At 36.6% G+C, this 20,966-nt stretch overlaps 1 protein-coding gene and 1 long non-coding RNA gene across 3 annotated transcripts in view; one reads left to right on the forward strand and one right to left on the reverse strand.

Moving 5' to 3' along the window:
- Positions 1 to 20,966, forward strand: part of BNC1 (basonuclin zinc finger protein 1) — a 163,322-nt gene that overhangs the window by 107,988 nt on the left and 34,368 nt on the right. The window lies entirely within an intron of this gene.
- LOC141553730 (uncharacterized) lies at positions 10,500 to 20,694 on the reverse strand. The gene is made up of 3 exons (XR_012485611.1): positions 20,607 to 20,694; positions 19,530 to 19,648; positions 10,500 to 10,672 (listed from the first exon to the last, which is right to left on the reverse strand). It is a non-coding gene; the product is annotated as an uncharacterized LOC141553730 (long non-coding RNA).

Raw genomic sequence — 20,966 nt, forward strand, 5'->3', positions numbered from 1 at the left:
TTTTGTTTACACTGGAGATCTAAAGATTTTATTAATTCTAGATTATTTTCTAGATAGTTATGGAGAATCATATCCCCAAGCATATTAACAAGTATTTATTGACAATCCATTGTGTGTGTATATGTATGTATGTTTATACAAACATGGCTTCACCTCTCCCTCTAATCTTTCTATTTCTCATCTGGTCCACCTTCAGTCTGTCCTCATATTTTGACACCTTTTCCTTCATGGCACTTAGCACATAATTGATGCTTTAATACATGCTAGTTTACTGATTTCTATCTTCTGTTTTTATCATTTTCTCAAATCAGATCTTATAAAACTCAAAAAGCCCTCCTTTCTTTCAGATGTAATCATCAACTTATAAATAATTGTCCCATAACCCTCTAACAGTTACTTCATTTTTATTTTTTCAGCTATTTTCCAAATGCTGAAAACAGTCATTCATAAAAGGGCTGATGGACAACAGAGCCTTTTAGCCATTACCACTTTTAGTCAAGAATTTTTTTTCTCTGAGAGAGAATTCTCTCTCAACTGTCTCTTCAAACACTTTTTAAAAATAATTTTTAATGTTTTATTATATCAAAAAAGTTTTACTTAGTAGCTGTCCCTTCCTCTCCCCAGTCACTTCATATACTAAGTAGTATATTTTTAATGAGGAAAAATAACAGTACAAATGATCGGTACATTGAAGAATCTGTAAACATATGGTGTATAGCACCTGTGGACCTCCTCCTATCTTCATGAAGGAGTAGATTGTCTCCTTAAACATTTACATTTGATGTTCTCTTTTTCTTCACAAGTTGATTTTATCAGTGTTCTCAAACAAATGTTCTTTATGCGTTGTGTTGAGTAATTAAAATGTCTACCATTATTCATGGGAAAAATAAGTGTCATTATTGCTTTTTAATGCTATAACTAAAGATGATTTATTTAGTCTTTTGCTTTTCACTGAAAACTAAATGAGAACATCCTGCTTCTCCAGACTGAAGACCTTGATTCATCTGCTTTATGTTCCAACTCAGTCATGTGAAACATACAGTGAGATGTTATCAGAAGTAAGGGAAATACTCAACAAACATTTATTAAGTGCCTACTATCTTTAAATTAGATGCTAGGGCTACCAATGCCCCCTCTCCCACTCCCAACCCTCGACTAGTTCTTGCTCTTGAGGATTTTATATTCTATTAGACTGGACACAAATATCCACAAATAAATATAATAAAAGAAACATTAAGAAGCACACTGAATTACCAGCTGAGAGGATGAGGGAAATGTGTCAAAAAGTATTCAGGGCACAGTTATTGACCTCAAATGGTTTTTAATACTACTAATAATAATAACCAAGACTCTAAGCCCAGTTTTAAGATTTAATGGCCTAAATAGCAATAGCATATCATAGAATTATTGTAAGTAAAGATCAAACGAGAGATTATAGCGTTTTGCAAACTTTACATATGTACTGTACAGAGCATTGTAAAGGGTATACCCTGAAAATTGTGCTAAGGCTTTGAGGACACCCTTTATAATGCTCTAAAGTTTGCAAAGCACTTTACGGATGCTATTATCTTGTTTGACCTTTTTTTGTAACAATTCTGTGAGATAGGTGCTATTATTATTTGAGGCTGAGAGAGATTAAATGAGTTGTCTATGGTCACAAACCTATAGAAAACAAACAATATATAGACAAACTACTTACAAAGTAGTTTCGAGAGAGATTGCTAGAACTTGGGAGATTTGGAAAGGTTTTGTATAGGAGGTGTCACTTGAACTAAAGAGGAAGTTATGAGGTAAAAGTGAGGAAGGGGGAGAATATTTCAAATGTGGAGTATAATTTATGCACAGACACAGAAATGAGAGGTAAGACCATCTCCTATGGGGGGGTTAACTAGTAGGCCAGTTTGATTTGGAATATGAGAAGAGCAACAATCTGGAATGATACTAAAAGGGAATCAGGAAGAAGCCAGCTTGTAGAAGACTTTCAACCTTCTTTAGGAGTTTCTACTTTATCTCCGAGGCAATAATAAGGGGCCAGTCAAGACTTCTGACTTGGAAGTTGATGGATGTTAGAAGATGGGATTTGGATCAGAACATGAGAGATGGGAAAGGAACCCAAGGTAGGAGGACATGAGCGAAGATAATGGGATGGGTGTGAGCCTGGCTTGTTTAAGACAGAGTGGAGAACATCATGGCCAGAATTGAAGTTGGACATTGGGAAGTAAGAGAAAGCAAGGCTGGACAGTCAAAGACCAGTTAGTGCAATGCCTTCACTTTGCAGATGAAGAAACTAGAAGTTATAAAGGTGGAGTGACTTGATCAGGCCAGGCAGTAATCCAAACATGAGGTCATGAAAGCTTGGATTTGGGGAGTGACTATGGAGCTGGAGATGCAGAGACTGTTGTGAGACATTTTGACTGCCTGCAGGGTGAAGGGGGGAGGTAGAATACAGCTGACTTAAGTAAGGTCTCCAACTTGGAGAAGTGGAATGCTCTAGTATGTGGTTTTCAGTGAAAAGTGAAAGGCTATATAAATCATGTCTAGTCAAAGCATTACAAAACAGTAATGCCATTTATTTTTCCCACGATTGAAAGTATGTACTTTGAAATCTTACTGGTTTAGTGTGATTTTTTTTTTTCAACCTAGCCACAGGGAAGAGTTTTTAGGAAAAGATGAAACCCTAGGGATGATACTCCTTACAACCAGTTTTTTAAAAGACAGATTGCTAGAATTGCTTTAAAAATTTTAAGTAGCAGTTATCTTTGGGAAAATTAGGACTCTTTATATTAAAGATTTAGAAAATATCCTTAGAATGTTCCCAAAGACAGCTATTTAGATTGGAGAAGGAAAAGAATGGGAGAGAAAGTGGCCAAACCTCAGATGAATGGTCACAGGGCCCAGAGACCTCCCCCCACAATTCTAAGATACTGAGAAGGAACTGCAACAAATGCCAAATAATTGGCTGGTCCTCTGCAGCAGCAGTGGTGAGAGGTAGGAGAGGGTAGCAAATGGTAGAATAAGACATCCCGGCAGATTCTAGCCAAAACACAAATCTGTCTGAAATGAGATGAAGACCTTAGAGTTGCTATTTTTCAGATTCACTATATTTAAGAACAGATCTTTGTCATTAAAATGAAGTAAATGTTACCTGCCAGTTAACCATTATGGCCTCCTCTTTATTTTTTCCTCTCCAAATGCAAGGGGGAATTCAATGAAGAGGTTAGATGCCTACCAGATGAGGGCAATGATCAAACTTTTTCAAGCACCACAGAATGTTTAAACTGGAAAGTTCCCTAAAATTCATCAGCCCCTTCATTTTACAGATGAAAAACTCAACCCCCCCAAAATGAGAAGTGATGTTTTCCTAAGAGCTTAATGACTGGAAAGCCAATGGCATGAATATGGTCCTCCCCCCCCCCCCATTATACCTTGCTACTTCTCTTTATTTAACTAGCACCTACCATCATCTTCTAGTACATTAAAGAAGCCCAATAAGTAGCCAACCACAGAACCACTCTTCAGGGACATTGGTAATGGTGAGAGACAATGAGACCTCTGAGAGGAGTGGGAAGACAAGCCCTGACTGACCATCCCTGTCTGGCAAGCATTCTGATCTCCATTCATTCATTCATTCATTCATTTAGTCAGTCAGTCAGTCATTCAGTCAGTTCAAGGTAAGCTAAAATAATGTTTGATTTTGAAAGTTTAAAAAGGGTATAGTCATAGTTCCTGAACCTTGTCTTTCAGAACTAGAAGGATATTCTGGCAGGAATGAGAAAGAAACGACTAGTAAATAGTGTCTTCGGCTCATCTGATGGGACCTTATATTTTCCTCTTAGACCAGTGTTTGTGCACACATAAGTCTACTTTTTTTTTTTTTTTTTTTTTTTTTTTTTTTTTTTTAAAGACTGTGAGCACTATAGAATCAAAGGAGGAGAGAGCTTACTTTGAGATCTCTTACAAATCCTCAGAGGTCTAATGCTAGGTCTGTATTTGGGAATATCTGAGTTCAAACCCAGTCTCAGAACCTCTCTCTGCCTGTTTCCTAAACCCCAAATTACAGATCACAATAGTACACACCTCAAAGCTTTATTGTGAGGCTCTTGTGAGATCATATTTGTTTTGCCACAGAACCTGACATACAGTAGGCATTTAATAAGTGCTTATCCCCCTTCCTCCCATCTTAAGAACCGGTCCCATTCTCAGCATTCTAATACTGAGGAAACTGAGACGCAGAGATGGAGCATAATATTTAACCTTCCTACTATCCATGAAAATAAAATGAGGTAAAATATTTGGAATCAAAAAGCCCGAGGACTTCATCCATTTGTCCTAAGTATTCTTCAGATGTGATAAAGTGGTCTGGTCTCATCACAAAGCCATGCTGCTTTTCCAGGAGTATATTACTATTGAGTTTTAAAATATTAAGGTACAAATAGGATTTGTAGAGGATAAAGTTGATATTTTTTTCCTTTCTTTTTTTTTTTCCCCTAAAGAAAAGGATCTTTCAATAAGACCCATGGAAAGGTGATACAAAAACAACATATCAAGTAAAACAGTTTTTTTCCTATGAAAAGAATCACAAAACTCACTAATTTCCCTTTACCACATTTCTGATCAAGACCCAGGGTTTCATAGTATCATAGATACTATAGATATAAAATTACATTGCAATGGAAGGAAGTAGGTTTTCCAAGTCCAATTCCTTTCTTTTTTTACATGGGGAAACTGAGGCCCAGAATGGTTAAGTGAAATCAGTGGTAGCGCCAAGGTTCAAACTTCTGCATATGGAATCTTCTGGCTCCAACATGGCACTTCCCTATGTATCCGGACTCATGGTGGTGTTGAGAAGAATTGGTGATTAACACTGCGATAAATGGACAAGTACCCTTTAAGCCAACAGTCATTCGCCAACACCTCCGGACTCTCCCTTTTCATCCTTCCTCCCTCCAAACCCTTCCCCCCAAGGCCTCCTTTTGGTTCCCCCTTTTCCACATCTCTGGCTAGCTGTGCTTCCATACTTGTTAACTTGGCGAACTCCTCCTGACCTTGGCCTTTGGCACAGTGTCCTGTTTACTTTTCTGTACCATGGCTTGGGTGCCAACCATTGTTTCACTCACCCACTCCTACCTTGTTCCCTCCTCCAGGATTGCTGATTGCCCATGATGGCTAAACTCCATTCCCTTATCCCTCAAGGGGATAGGGATGCAACTTCATATTCTGTATTTATATAAAGCAACCCATAATGAACATTTTGCTTTTTCTGTCTGGACTCATTTATCTAGTCCCTATTCCCACTCTATATGTGAGACATTCAGGCAAGTTACTTCATTTCTGCATCTAGTCTTATCTCTAAAATGAGGGAGTTGGTCAGATAAACTCTTTAGAGTAAGTCTCTTCTGTCTCTGCTCTGTGTAGATCATTGAACTGGAATGGAACTTTCTAACCATCTCCTTTAGGGAGAAACATTAGGGAACCAAGACATAGGGAAGGCTTCTCTGGAAGATATCCCTTTCCTCATTTGATGCTGACACTCTTTGGTGCAGACCCTCACCACCTCCTTTCCACTTACCTGCCTCAAGACCCTTCCCCATTTCTATGCATCCAAAAACACACTCGCTGCCCCCTTCTCCACTCAGTAAACTCCCTTGGCTTCTGTCGCCTTCAAAACCAGCAAAATTCCATTTATTGTTCATAACCCAGCTCCCTCCAATCTTTCCAGTTTTCTCGATTCAGTGATGGGAGATCTCTACTTTCGTTTTATTTATTTATTTTTTTATTAATTTTTATAATTATAACATTTTCTTTGACAGTACATATGCATAGGTAATTTTTTTTTTTTTTTAACAACATTATCCCTTGTACTCCCTTCTGTTCCGAGTTTTTCCCCTCCTTCCCTCCACCCCCTCCCCTAGATGGCAGGCATTCCCATACATATTAAATATGAGATCTCTACTTTCTCTGAGTGTCCCCCTTGCATGGAATGGTCTCCCCATCCTCAACTCTGTCTACCGACTTCCCCGGCTTCCTTCACATCCCAGATAAAATCCTACCTTCTACAGGAACTCCCCTTATTCTGCTTTTCCTCTTTTAATTATTTCCTTTTCATTCCGTCTATAGCTCGCTTGCCCATATTAGTCTGCTTCTTTGTCTTTGCTGTTAGCTTATGAACTACTTGAGGACAGGAACTGTCTTTCACCCCTTTAAGTCCACGGTGCCTGGCACGTCATCTCTTAATAAATGTTTATTGACTGACCGACTGGCAGGAAATAGATAAAAACATCTGAGTAAATATAACTGCAAATTCATGCATGCTCAGAGACGTTACTCACAGATAGCCCTGTACAAAGTTCTAACAAGCTTGTTTATGTTCTCTAAGTCCACAGCAATGTCATATAACATACAGATCTGTGTCTTGGGCATTATAGCACCTAGGTTTATATTTGGGTTTGGGTGCTTATTACTAGTGTGACCTTGAGAAAAGCTGTTGCAAACAGGAACAAAAGAGAGCTAGGTCCTGATTAGTCACCCTTTATGTTTCCATGGGACTAAGGAAAGTTGTCATATTTTACATAAATATAAGTTTTAATCATGAAAATTCAAATTCTTATAACCACATCATGGGATTTCTTGTTTTATAGTAGTCAGGACCTAGCTGTAGTCTGGGCCCATTTAGTATAGTAGCAAACAGCCCTGCTGGCTTTATCAAAACCTAAGGAAAACACCATTTCAACACAATAAAGTCACTAATGGTCATAATGAAAAAACCCAACTCCAGGATCTAGGATCATAAATTTAGAGCTGGACTCTTGGAAGCCAGCTAGTTCAAGCCAACAAGCACGTCCCTCAAATTTTTATTGATAAAGAATTTGAAAGGCTTGTCCAAGATCACACAGGTAGCAAGGATGGGATTTGAACCCAGATTAGCTATCTTTAAATTTAGTAGTTCTTTCACTTATTCATGCTGCCTTTTACAATCTGGTTCTCAAGGAGTAAACCTTAAGCTGTTGGGAAAATTCAACTATATAAAATAACTCATTCCTCAAAAGTTCATGTGATTGAGTTTTTTCCTGTAATATCATAGAATATAAATTCTACATATATATTTCTTGAAAATACTTTTTGTCCTAATATACAAAGATACATGTGTCCTTATATTCTTGGTCATAATGACTGATGTGGTTCCACAAACACCAGTGCCCGCTCCATTCAAGACACTGGAATATAAAGTGGGCATATAAAAATATAAGGGGATTGTTCTAGTTTTCACAGAGTTTACAATCTAAAAAAGCAAAGCAACATGCACATGAGTATGTTGTGATAAAAGGTAGAATGGGATAGGAATTAAGGGTAACTTCTGGAGGAAATCTGAGGGGAAAGTAATCCCTTTTAGATAAAAGGATCAGGAAAAGTATCAAGGAGAAGAGAGCACCCTTCCTGAGCCTTGATGGAAGCATTTAAGCATAGGAACCTCCCTATAAATAATGCATAAATTCATTACAGGATGAGATCATGGAAAAGCTAGTCACCTCTTTGGGGAAGGACAAGGAAAGTGAAGGGGAATGGTGTTAAATAAGGTTGGAAGACTCTGGGAATTCTTATGTGACAAGTGGAGGCACTTATATTATTGTGTCCTAGAAGCAATAGGAAGCTAATGAGTGCTTTTGAGCAAGAGAAAGGGTATAATGAAACCTGTGCATTAGGAAGGCATCCAATAGCAAGAGGCATTTTTTTTTTTTACTTTTGTGATAACCTTTAATAAACTCAGATAAAAATGCTGTAAATACAACTCTGATATAAAGTTGGGGGGAAATTTTTTTCCTCAAACTAGGAGTATTGAACAAAGCTTAAACATGTACCAGGAAAAATGTTTTCTGACTGATTTGTGAACATGGCTTCAAGGGAACTTACTCTGTTTCAGTTAAGTAAGCATCAGGGTAATAGTTTTGGTGTTTCAGGTAACATTAACCTCCTGGAAGGCAGCAGTAGCATAATTTGTCAGAACAGCCCATTTGTGTACTAAGTGATTATTGGACCTAAAGGAGGAGAGCAGATGGTAAGACATTGGAATGATGAGGTAGCAGGGTAATAGCGATCTTCCGTATATAACAGACACTGGGAGAAAGTGGTGAGACTAGATCATCTGTTCAATTATATTTCCCCTGTGATATTGCTTTCTTCTTAAATAAGAGAATGTTGACAGTAAAAAAGTCCTGTGACCTAACAGTCTCAGAAGGTCTGGTTGTGATAAGAATTATATATATTTTTATAGCATTTACCAGTTACAAAGTATTTGTTATTTAATCTTTATATCAACCCTATAAGTGAACTAGTGAAATATCCCCATTTTATAGATAAGTAAACAGGTTTAGAAGGATTAAGTGCTTTGTTTGGTTATCATATACCTAGTGGCAAAATTGGAAGTTGAAACTGTGTCTGCTGATTTCAAATTTAACAATTTTTTTTCCTCTACCACTCTGAAGATAAATCAACAATCCTGGCAAGTAGGTTTTTTCCTTATTGGAAATCTTTTAAGTAAAGGCTGAATTTGTCAATGCAAAGGGAGGGGGGAATGTTTTTTTCAGGTATGAATTGATTAGAAGATTTCTTAAGTCCTTTCCAAATATGAAATTCTGTGAAATATTTAAATTTAAAATTTTTTTTATTAACATCTTCTATTTTTATATCACCTTTATTTGCAAATATGTCCCTCCCTTCTTTTCTACTCAGCAAGCCATTCTAAGAAAGAAAGAGGAAAGAGGCAGCTCAGCAAAACTAAACATTTCAACAGTATCTAACAAACAATATATGCAATGTTTCACTCACCCCAGCAAGGAATAATGGGAGGTATCTCTCAGGGACCATATTTTATCATAATTACGCAGAATTAAATTTTAAATGGTCTTTATGTGAAAAATTTTAAGATAAGGAAATAGGGACCCAGAATTATCAAGTGAGTAGGACTAGCGAAATGTGGGCCTTACATGATAGAGATACATAATTTGGAACTAGATAATTGTGAAACCCCAAAACTAATCATTAGAATATCATAGGAGATATTTTTATTTCATTTTTAATTGATTTTTGCAAAAAATTTATGCATAGGTAATTTTCCAGCATTGACAATTGCAAAACCTTTGTTTCAACTTTTCCCCTCCTTCCCAACACCCCTTCCCCCAGATGGAAGGTTGACCAATACATGTTAAATATGTTAAAGTGTAAGTTAAATGCAATATATGTCTACATGTCCAAACAGTTATTTTGATGTACAAAAGAATTGGACTTCGAAACAGTGTACAATTAGCCTGTGAAGGAAATCAGAAATGCAGGCAGTCAAAATTAGAGGGATTGGGAATTCTATGTAGTGGTTCATAATCATCTCCCAGAGTTCTTTCGCTGGGTGTAGCTGGTTCAGTTCATTACTGCTCTATTGGAACTGATTTGGTTCATTCATTGTTGAAAATGGCCACATCCATCAGAACTGATCATCATATAGTATTGTTGTTGAAGTGTATAATGATCTATAGGAGAGATTTTTAATAGGCTATCCTAGGGTTCTGTGCTTGGCTCTGGTGTATTGTTTTGTTTTGTTTTTTACATTTTTGTCAAGGATGTAAAATGAAGACAATATGCTTACCTATTTATCAAATGATAAGGAGAGTCACTGATATGTTACATGAAAGGCTTTATAAATATTTCAACTTTAGGCTTAATCTTAGTTAAGTAAAATTTGAGAGGAATAAATATAAATTCCTATCCTGTATTTCAAAAACCAGTATCAGTAGCACAAATCAGCGAAAGAGCAGCTAGAAAGCAGTTCGTTTGGAAAGAGATTTGAGGAATCCTTCCGGTACCACATAGGGGTCCAGATTAAGATATGGCAGTCATAATGTGATCTGACACCAAATTAAGAAAAGTGTAATGTCCAGAATAAAGGAGACAAAAGTTCCCCATACTGTTCACTAGTCACACCATTTCTGGAATATAGAATTCATCTTTAAATTAAACATATTGAGAAAAGATATTGATAAAATTGGGAGAATCCTTGAGAGAGGACAGCCATAATAGCAAAATGCCTTGCAGTTGGGGTTTAAAGGGCTCTCATGTGGAAGAAAGATTTGACTTAGAGGGCAGAATTAGGTAGGTAAAAGCCTAAAAGAAGAATATTTTGATTTGATGTCAAAAAAAGAAAATTTTCTGACAATTAGGAATATGCAAAAAAATGAAATGGGACTTCTACAAGATATTGTAGATTCCCTAGAGGGTTTCTAATGAAGGCTGAGAGAGGTTATCAGTAAACCTCCTCCCTTCAAAATTGAAAACATCACAAAAACCTTTCCTTGCATAATTTTATTTCATCGCCAAGACTTAATTTGATTTTTTTCTTTAAAATTGTCCAACCAATAGACATTTCTCTAAGTCTGATCATAACAAGGGGATAAATTAAAGGAACTGTCTATAGTTTTTTGTACTCCCTCCTCTATCTGTAGTAACTCACCTCTGGCTACCATCCGTTCCTCTTATCTTCTTATCTCTTTCTTCCTCCTACTTTTCTGAGATGTGTCATAATGACTCTGAGCATCCATGTTCCTCACTGTGGAAGCAGTGAATTGGAGCTGCCGTAGTTATCAGAAAAACAACTTGTATGATAGGTACTTGATCCCCAATCCTAAAACTTGAAAGAAAAACCTTAAATGTAAAACAACTTTAAAAATTTTCTCAGCCATCTCCACTGTATCTGCTGACCTCCATGGTTCCAAAGAACAAGATGCTCCTCCCAGGACAAGTACATCACTTCAAATCTCATCACCAGGATGCTTAATTTAAGCTTTGATTGACACCATCTCTAACCTCCTCCACTCTCTTATTGGAAATAAAGGGTAGAGTACTGAACTTCTCCCAATGAATTCCTTATAGAGGACAAAAACTGAACTTAAATCTGGCTGCATTGTTTTGGTGGGGGTGGGGGGATGGGGGGGAGTGGAGAGAAGGAAGGGGAGAGGCAAGAGGGAGGCAATCAGAGTTAAATGAATTGCCCACTCACACAAGTAGAGTCAAAGACCAGATTGAATTTAGGTCCTCCTGATTTCACTCAGGGCTGGTGTTCTCTCCACTGAGCCATCTAACTGACTCTTATCTGCCTCTTTGAATAAAGTAGTTATAAATACAATAGTATTAAATACTACTGTTTAAATACAGAAGATGTAAGTATTATCTATAAAGACAAAAAGTGGTCATAAGAAATTCTGTATTTTAAATGATGGTAGAATACGTGGCAAACAGAAATGGTTACAGATGTTTAACATAAAGATTCAGATGAAGTTCTAGGAGCCAACTTAGGAATTTAGTTTTCCCGATAAAAGACGTGTAAATCATAATGTTCCATTTTGTTTTTAACATCATTTTTATAAGCTGGAGATCATCATATAAAATCTTAGCAAGGCCTCCCCTGCCTTTATGTATTCTTTATGCTGTAAGTTTATTTGTTTACATTTGAAATTTTATTAGCAATGTCTTTTTTTTTTTAGAACACTATAATCACTTAAAAGAACTGTCCTTTGTAAAAAAGCAAAAAACAGTTAAGCAAAGTCAATTGACGCAGAGAACTTGACTGACAATAGAAATAACATTCTATACTGTAGTCCATACTACTTCTATACCAAGAAGAGCCCATTCTTCTTTTATAAATGAGGCAGTTAAGGAGCAGATTAATTAAATAATTTGCCCAAAGTCATAGTGCTTTTTTGTACAAGTTCTTGCTGCCCAGCTCAATATTCTTTCTATACCACCCTGAAAATATACATCTTTTTCAGTTGTTTTTTTTTCTGGAAGTACTAAAGATATACAATTTAATTTTTTAATTACTCAGATCCCTTTAAATGACATCCTAAATCCTTTGTGTTTATGGAAAATGGACATAGAAAATCTTGAAGCATAGAAGTAAATTAGGCAGTTGAAGCAAGTTTGAATCCAGCCAAATTGGACAGGAAATTGTTCAAACTCTACTTGCCATCTTCCTCTCCCCTATCCCCACACCAGTAATGTACCTGTTCCTCATCTGGAGGAATTTCAGCGTGTCAACAAAATATCTTATGATCTATCATAACAAACTTTCCATTGTTTTATATTTGGAGTCTTCAGGTAGTTAACAATATCAGTTGGCAGCAACTTACATTTATATACAACTTTACAGATTGCCAAATTCTTTACATTGCATAAAGTCTAGAATTAGATATGTACACATTGTCTGCCCCTATAGATATGAGCTCTTTTGGCAGGAACGATTTCATTTGTCATTGTATCCCCAGGACTTTACATGGCTCCTGACACATAGTGTACATTTAATAAATAAATACTTGTTGATTTTGTTGATTGATCCCACTTCTCACAATAACATTATTAAGTACCAATAAGTAGGATGTGTATTATCTCCATTTTTTTTTCTCTCCTGAAAAAACAAGCTTACAAAAGATTGATGCTGGGTTATCTCAAGGGTGGAACCAAGATATAGACAAGGACTTCCTGAGTTCTCCTCCACTACCTTTAAATAATGACTCTAAATTAAAGTTTAAAAATGTCGGAACCCACAAAAATAGAGAGAGAGTGGAACAAAATTTCAGCCAAAGACAACTTAGAAGGCCAGCAGCAAAGGTCTATTCCATCAGAGTGGGATTAAAGCACATCCTAGCACAGACTGCACCAGCACAGTCTTGGTCCCAGCAAAGCAGGAGCAGGCTTTGGGGCTGCTGACTCAGTGGTAATTTCCAGTTCTCTTAGCCCACAGACACCAAAGGTGACTTGGAAGGTTGGCTAGAAAATTTTGTTGCACTATGTTGAGAGGAGAGTCTCAGCAAAATGGGAGTGGACCTTGAGAGCCACTGAACTGGCACTCCAGCAGGTAGCTTCCATAGGTCTCAGCCCTACCATTGTAGGGAGGTCAGCAGCAAGTAATAGAGGTAGAGATAAAATTGGGAAGAGAAATGAAAGTGATGCAAAAGGAAATACAAAATGCTAATGAGGAAAATACTGTCTTAAAAAGCAAAATTAAGCAAATGGAAGCTAACGACTTTGTAAGAAATAAAAAAGCAATAAAACAAAGCCAAAAGAATGAAAAATTAGAAACCATTGTGAAATATTTCACTGGCAAAACAACTGACTTGGAAAATAGATCCAGGAAAAGTTTGGTGCATTACACAGCTAGTATGAGGCTGCACCTAGATTAAAACCCAGGCTGACTTCACTAAGGTGTTTAAAACACTTTCTTTAAAAGACCTAAAAATAAAGGAGGAGAGGAAAGCCTAGTAATCTTTTTTGAAGATTCAAATATAATAAAAAAAAAATCAAATTTCCCCCCACAACTTCCACCTTGTATTTCTCTCCTGCAGGCTTTAGTTGACTCTAGATTGGCCAATCTTTAGTTGAATAAGTATGATATTGAACCCACCCACGTGGTCACTGCCTAACAGGAACAGCAGAGCATCCTGTGGACTGGTGTCTATCACAGACTCCAAACTAAGAAAGTGGACAATGATACTCCAAGGGCAGATGGCCTCCTCTTTCTTCTCTACCAGACAAAAAAATTTTCAAAGCTCAAAATGTGCTGTAAAGCTCACCAGAGCTAAAGGTTTGCAGGTGTTTTTGTAATGAAAGCTCTGAAAGCAGATGTGTCTGAAATCTGTGCCTGACCAAGTGGGAAGCCTGTAATCCATTAGTGATGTCCTGTCAGGAGAGAAAGTGAGAGAGGGGAGCTTCAAGCAGGAAACCAGTTCTGGAGAAATACAAGAATTAGCATGTGTGGGAACCATTTCATCATGGTTTGAGGACATGGTGGCCTTTAAAACAAAACAACACCCCCCCCCCAAAAAAAAACACCTTTTCCCCTGACATAAAACTTTAAAACAAAGCTTGGGCAGTAATCAAGTTATTCTTTTTCTTTCCCTGGTCAGGTTGTTCAAAAGAATCTTAGCTAACTAAGCATACCTAAGCATTTGAGCATTTAAGGTTTGGCAAGCCTGTCTGGTAAATAGAATACACCTTTCTTTCAGTGTGCCAGCCTTCCCTACTACTTGGTGAGAGTCACCCCAGCTAATACCTCTGCTGCTTACACTCCCATGGAACAAACAAAGGAAAATTGTCACCACTGGCAATTTTTCGGAGTACTTGGGCATTACTTCCAGGTTACTCATGGGCTGTTATGTTTTATCTTTCAACTCCTGAGAAAACCACTAGCTTTTATTAAAGATCAAGCAGGGATTCCTGCACACTGATGCCGGGGGCTGTGAGGATGACTGCAAAGCTTATGACTCTCTCTGAGAGGGGAAGAAAGTGAGGGAGAAAAGCCACGAACTCCAGGAGGGGTGGGCTGTGGGTGGACAGTTTCTTCTGGATTGTTGCTGGCTCTGTCTGAAAGGTCTGCCTTTGATTTCTGTAACAGAGAGGACCTCGAAGACAAATTCTCCTTACCAGCCCTCTTACGGATGTGACACATGGGGTCCATCACTTTTGTCCTAGGTTACCTAGGAGCTGCCGGTCTGATTTACTGCGCAGTCTTTTAACTCACTTGCTAGCGTTTTGATAAACCATTAGTTGGGGATCTTTGGTTAATTACTAAACTCCTGGTGATAGACAAAACTTGCTTGTTTCAACTTGCATTATAATTTGAGGATTAAAAGCACACCTCTGGGATGCATCACTATCACAACTGATCTGGTTACAGGAGACATATGTTGTTGGAAGCCACAGTTTGACAAAGGAGATTCCTAAAAGCAGTTAGCATAGTTAGCAATTATTCTTTTCTTCTCTCTCTCTCTCTCTCTCTCTCTCTCTCTCTCTCTCTCTCTCTCTCTCTCTCTCTCTCTCTCTCTCTCTCTCTCTCTCTCTGTCTCTCTCTCTCTCTCTCTCTTTCTTTCTCTTTCTTTCTTTCTCTTTTTCTTCTTTCTTTCTCTCTTCCTTTCTCTTCTCTTTCTTTCCTTTCCTTTTTTCTTTTCCTTCCCTTTTTTTCTTTTCTTCTTTCCTCCCTTACTCCCTTCCTCTTTCCTTTCTTCTCTTCTTCCCTCCCTCCCTCCCTTCCTTTCTCCCTCTCTCCCTTTCCTTCCTCCTTCTCTCCTTCCCTCCTTTCCTTTCTTCCTTCTTCAACTATAGCTTCAACTATAACATTTCTAACATGGGACTTTTTTCAGAAGCTATGAGTCAAATCTCATTTATTTTTCTTCAAATGTAAAAGTAAACTATACAGGTTTTTTGCCAAAAAATAATTTTTTTTCCCTGCATGGTAAAGTCATTAACAGTGATTTTAGGTTTTAAAACCTGGGATACAAATATGCCTTTTTTAGATGGCACTTAGCTAATGCAAGTATGTGACTGATATATTTTATTGTGCATCAATCTAAATATAGATAGGATTCTCCCAACTCTTTTGTATAAAATCTAAGATGACGACTATATATGACTAAGATGACTTATAATTAGTATTATTTTTTGCACATACATACACTTGTGCATAAATGTCCTTTAACTTTGAAGCCTGTCTTTTAAAGAAGCCTTTATTCAATTAATTTTTCCCTTCTTTTACCCAGATGATTAGCCAATAAAATTAACAGAAAACTTTAAATACACTGCTTCCTTTAGTTGGTCACTAATCTGATCCATCATCTGAAAGTCCCCAAATCAGTTATGAGTACAATAAAACTGTTGATTGCAAGCATTCCCTAATAAAACCTTAAATTATAAAATAATACATTTGGATGTATCATTTTAGAGACTTAAAATGGTACAGAGATTATCTTGTTCTTCATTTATTAAACTATATCTTAATGTGAAGTAGTCTAAGAGAATCTGTCAGTCAACAATTGTTGATTTAGGCACTGTGATAAATGAGAGGGATACAAAGAAAAAATGTTGCAATGGTAGGCAAGCATACATCTATTTGTTTTGTGTTCTGTGGTATCTCATGGACAACTGCATTCACTTAGGATAGAGAACTATTTATTGACTAGTAGAAATTAATTGAAAGGTGTTTTCTTATTGCTCTTGAATTAATAACTGATTGTGTCCAGTAATGAATAACCAGTCATTTGTCATTGTTTTAGCATTTTATTATGTAAGATAATCACTTTATTCAACCATACCTACGTCTTTGGAACATTGTAAGGTGTGAGGAGGCAATACATGAAATCAGCAGTTTCTGTCTCCTTATCCTTCCTCTCTTTTTCTCAGGGTTCAAAAATAATTTACTGATATGCTCTGGAATATTTCCAAAAATTTCCAGAATCTCAGAAATTCTGTCTAATTAGCTTGATCCTCTTGCTTAAAGCATATTAGACAAATCTTGTCTTCCCTAATTTAGCTTCTCCTCTCTGTCTTAAACCAAGAACTTATAGAAAAAAAATCATAATTAATGGATATTAATGAATATAAAGTAAAAAAGAAACAAATAAATGTTTGTATCTGGAACAAGCTTCAGAGGAGTTTATGGCAAAGAGAGGGACTGAGATATTTCCCTTACACTGTGCTCTAGGAAAATAAGTTAATGAGAAGAGTTGTTCACTGGACTTCACCTTCAACCATCACAATTGGTATATGAGGCTGGTGTCAGCTTCAGTTCTTTTTCTTCTGTTTCTTACCCTTGAGCAACTTCTTTTTGTCTGTCTGCTTCCCTATGTGATGACCCAAAACTTTGGCAGAAGTTACTTCTTCAAGACCACTGGAAGCCTCATACCAAAATTCCTGTAGCCTGAATGTCTGTAGCATTCTAGCCTAAGGGTATTTTCTCTTCCTTTCCCTTCTCTATTCTCCTACTCTTCTTCCTTTCCCTGCCTCCCTTCTCTCTCTCTCTTCCAACTCTCAAACTTTCTGTCTCCTCCCCCTTCCCTCTTTCCCTTTTTATATATAAATGTATACATATAGATATGTATTTCTCATTGTTTTTGTACAAAATACGCATTTTGAGTAATTGGAAGATGCAAGAAGGCAAAAGCATTTTTTAAAAAACCCAATAATTTATAAATTAAGTAACAAATCCCTAAACACATATATGATTATAACAATAGGGAATTAGGATTCATTTCTGGTGATCTTAATGTATGTGTTAGTGTTAGTAAAATGTCATGAAAATTACCAGAGGCATTTATTAACAAACTACAAAGAACTTAAAAAACAAAAAATCCTATGTTTTAAAATAACCCAAAAAACAAAACATCACCTCAAAATGCTGACTTATAAAAGGAAAGGGGAAGTGAAAATTGTGAAGCATCTTAAAAAAGCAAAACTGGCATATCTAATGATGTTCCCAGTTATAAAGCTTTTGTTGAGTAAGACAAATTGGGGGGTAAAATTATCAAAAACTAGGTAAGATAAACCTTGTAGTTTTTTGGTATCATTATTAGAAGGCATCTTTAAAAAACATCCTTTGAAAGGTTTTACTTCAAGGGTTTTCCTACAGCATATAGTTTGAAAACCACTCTAAATCCAACTCCTCTTTTTTATAGATTAGGTTCAACCCCTTCATCTTTCAGGTAAGGAAACTGAGGTTCAGAGAAGTTTAGACTTGTTCAGGGTCATGTGGCTTTGTAGACAACAAAATAATAAGTAATTCAAACTGCCATATGATTTTTATAGTTCCTTCTTCCCTTGGGGTATATAGTCCTTAAGAAGTGTTTTCAAAGGTTTAGAATTGTAGTTAATCGTCTTTATTTTCTTTCCTTTTTGAAAAGGATAACCTCAGTATTCTATAAAGTAGGGGATTTGGATTTGGTCCCCTCCAGACTTCAGGTCTGCCTATTACCTTAGCCTTCTCTTTCATTTTCTTGGAAATCTTTTTTCCTTACTTTTGAAATATTACTAGATTAATGTAGTAGTCACATTCCAAATTCTCAATTATATATATTCACTGGTCATTATACCACTCATGTTGTTTATGAAGGCAAAAGCTCCACATTTTTGAGACTTGAAGAACTAAATGGCCTTTAAATTTGCAAATGATACTAAATTTGAAAAGGAAGCTTTGTGATACGGGAAGTGTACTTTTCCAAAGAAGGGAAACTTCTTCTCCCAGTGCAGATTGAAACCTATCTGTGCGTTATGACAACTTCTGGCTTGTGAATATTGGGTGACTTTTCTAAGACTATATGGCTAGTGTCAGAGGCAGAATTTGAATCTTGGTCTTCCTAATCCTATATCTACTATACTATATTACTGATGTTGGGTTTTTTCTTTTAGTTTTGCTTTTCTAAACTTAAAAAAGGCCACTATTTTGTTTTATTTTCAAGATCAGCCTTCTCCCTCTCCTACCTCCTACCCCCTCCAGAAAATAAAAAACAAAGCCCATGTTATAATTATGTATAGTTATGTTGTCATAGTTAAAAAAAAAACTAGAGCCATAAGATTTTTATTTTGTTGTGTATATTCACCAAATCTTACTCATTATAACTCTTCCTTCCAAGTTCTTTTATATACATTCAACACAAGGGAAGAAGTCTTTTAAAGTTTACTTAGTTCACTACATTGCACCTAGTAAGGATTTTAATAAACATTTCACAGTACATCATATATAAAGCCCAGCCTAGACCTGAATAAGAATCCTCACTGCCCTCTCTCCATTGTTTGAAGTCCTCTAATGAGGGAGAGCCATTATCTCTCAATGCAGGTCATTCTACACTGGGACAGTTTCCCACAGTTTACCAATTTGTTGGTTTGTTTTATACCAAGCTTAAATTTGCCTCTCTGCAACTTATTAGTTCTAGCTTCTACAGCCAAACAAAACAAATTGAATTCTATTTCCCCGGGATGACCTTGAGATATTTGAAGGTAGTCATCATGTTGATTCTCCCTCCCCAGGTTTTCTCTCATATAGGTGAAACATCTTCATTTACATCCACCTGTGGTTCATCCCAGTGCATCCCAACATCCTCATCTTTTTTTATCCTCTTTTGGACACTCTCTAGCTTATTAGTTTCCTGCCTATACTGTAATAACAAGAACTGACATAGTATTTCAGATACAGGGGCAAAATATAGCATGACTACTATCATAGCTAGGTACTGAATCTTGTGAATGAGTTCTGCTTGCATGTATTCAGATTTATACAAATATTTGAAGTTATAATTATGTAAGATATGTATGGTAGCTGGTTTTGACCCAATGGAAATAAACAATATGAATTCATTTGTTTATGCTAATTGGGACTTGACTGTGTTCTTCTCTTAATGCAATCAAACATCATATAAGCATTTCTTTGGCTGCCACATCACACTGTTGACTCATGTTGTACTTGTAGTCTGCTTTAAGAAAAAAAAAAAAAAAAGCCCCAGATATTTTCAGACAATTTGTTATTCTGTCACCTCATCCCCAGCTTGTATGTTTGAAGTTGATTTTTTAAACCCGTGTTTTTATTTATGTTTTAAATTTCTTATTAGATTTATTCAGCATATAAAGCTGAATTCGTTCAGCTTTCTCACACCTCCAAATTTTATGCCATATGTGTCAGCCTTCATAAAAAATGTTAAATAAGAACAAAATTGAGTACAGATAGATACCTGTGGCACTTTTATCATAGACCGCCTAGAAATTGATGTCAAATCATTGCTGACTACTCTTTGGGTCATTCAGCTAGATCCTAATCCGTCAAAATCCACTATCACCTCTCCAGTAAAATCTAGGTAAAAATTTTAAAGGAACCAAAAAAAAAAAAAAAAAAAAAAAGAAATACAGATTATTAACAACCATAGGAATGATTCCAGTCAAGGAGAGGCAGTTGCTACTTCATTTGTCTATCATTAGTTCCTTTTCACTGTGTAGTTGAAAGACCAGCCACCCCCAACCAAAAAGACCCTCCCCTTTCCCCTTAAGCTTTCCCTTCCTTTCAATCCCTTAGTCAAAGCCTATGGGCTATCTAACTACTCACAAAACTCAGATGAAATGAGAATCACTAATTCTGCTTTTCCTGGTGAGATGTATTAAACTACAAGGCCTTATAATTTTCCCTATATCATATGTCTTACATGCTGACAACCTAAGAATCCCTGGGTCTTGCCACTTGTCCCTTCTAGTGAGCTCTTAAGACTTTTTGAGACTTTGCATCTACCCTGAACTAAATTTTCTTTTATGGGTTTTCTCCCTTAATTAGAGTAAGCTCCTTGTTTGTTTGTTTTTTTTGTTGTTTGTTTGTTTTGTTTTTTGTCCAGTTCTTAACACAGTGTAAAAGTCCTTGATACTACAGCATACTTTTTCATTCATTTATTTATTCATTCATTATATCCTCTTCTTGGTGTACCAGTCAAAAGGACTGGAGATCAGTCCAGTTTAAACTGATACTGAAGAAACCATACTAAGTCATTGTGATCACTAATTTTTTTTCCCATGTGTTACTAGTCATCACTTGCTGATACATTCCAGAATTTTTCCAAGAAGTGAATTCAGACTCATTGGCCTTCACTTTGTAAATTTTATTTCTATCCTTTTTTTTTTTCTTTTTGAAAACCAGTACAGCATTTATTCTTCCCAAATCCTTAGTAGTAGTTCTTCAAGTCAAGTCAGCAAGCATTTATTAAGCTTCAGGGGCAGTGAGGTGGCACAGTGAATAGAGCACTGGACCTGAAGTCAGGAAGACTTACCTTGCTGAGTTAAAATCTTGCCTCAGACACTTACTAGCTGTGTGACCCTGGGCAAGTCACTTCACACTGTTTGCCTCAGTTTCCTCATCTGTAAAAATGAGTTGGAGAAGGAAACGGCAAATCACTCCAGTATCTTAGCCAAGAAATAGGATCACAGATAATCAGAAATGACTGAAACTACTGAACAACAAAAACAAAGAACTTGTGCCATACAGTGCAGTGGGCTGGGCATGCAAATACAATCAAGAAGAAAATTTGTCCCTGCCCTCAAGGAACTGGGATTCTAATGGAGGAGGACAGCACTTAAAAAGCTGAAAACTTTTGGGGGAGGGGAGGATACACCTTTGGTAGAAAAAGTCA

This window comes from Sminthopsis crassicaudata, chromosome 2 (assembly GCF_048593235.1).
Source record: "Sminthopsis crassicaudata isolate SCR6 chromosome 2, ASM4859323v1, whole genome shotgun sequence".
Classification (NCBI taxonomy): domain Eukaryota; kingdom Metazoa; phylum Chordata; class Mammalia; order Dasyuromorphia; family Dasyuridae; genus Sminthopsis; species Sminthopsis crassicaudata.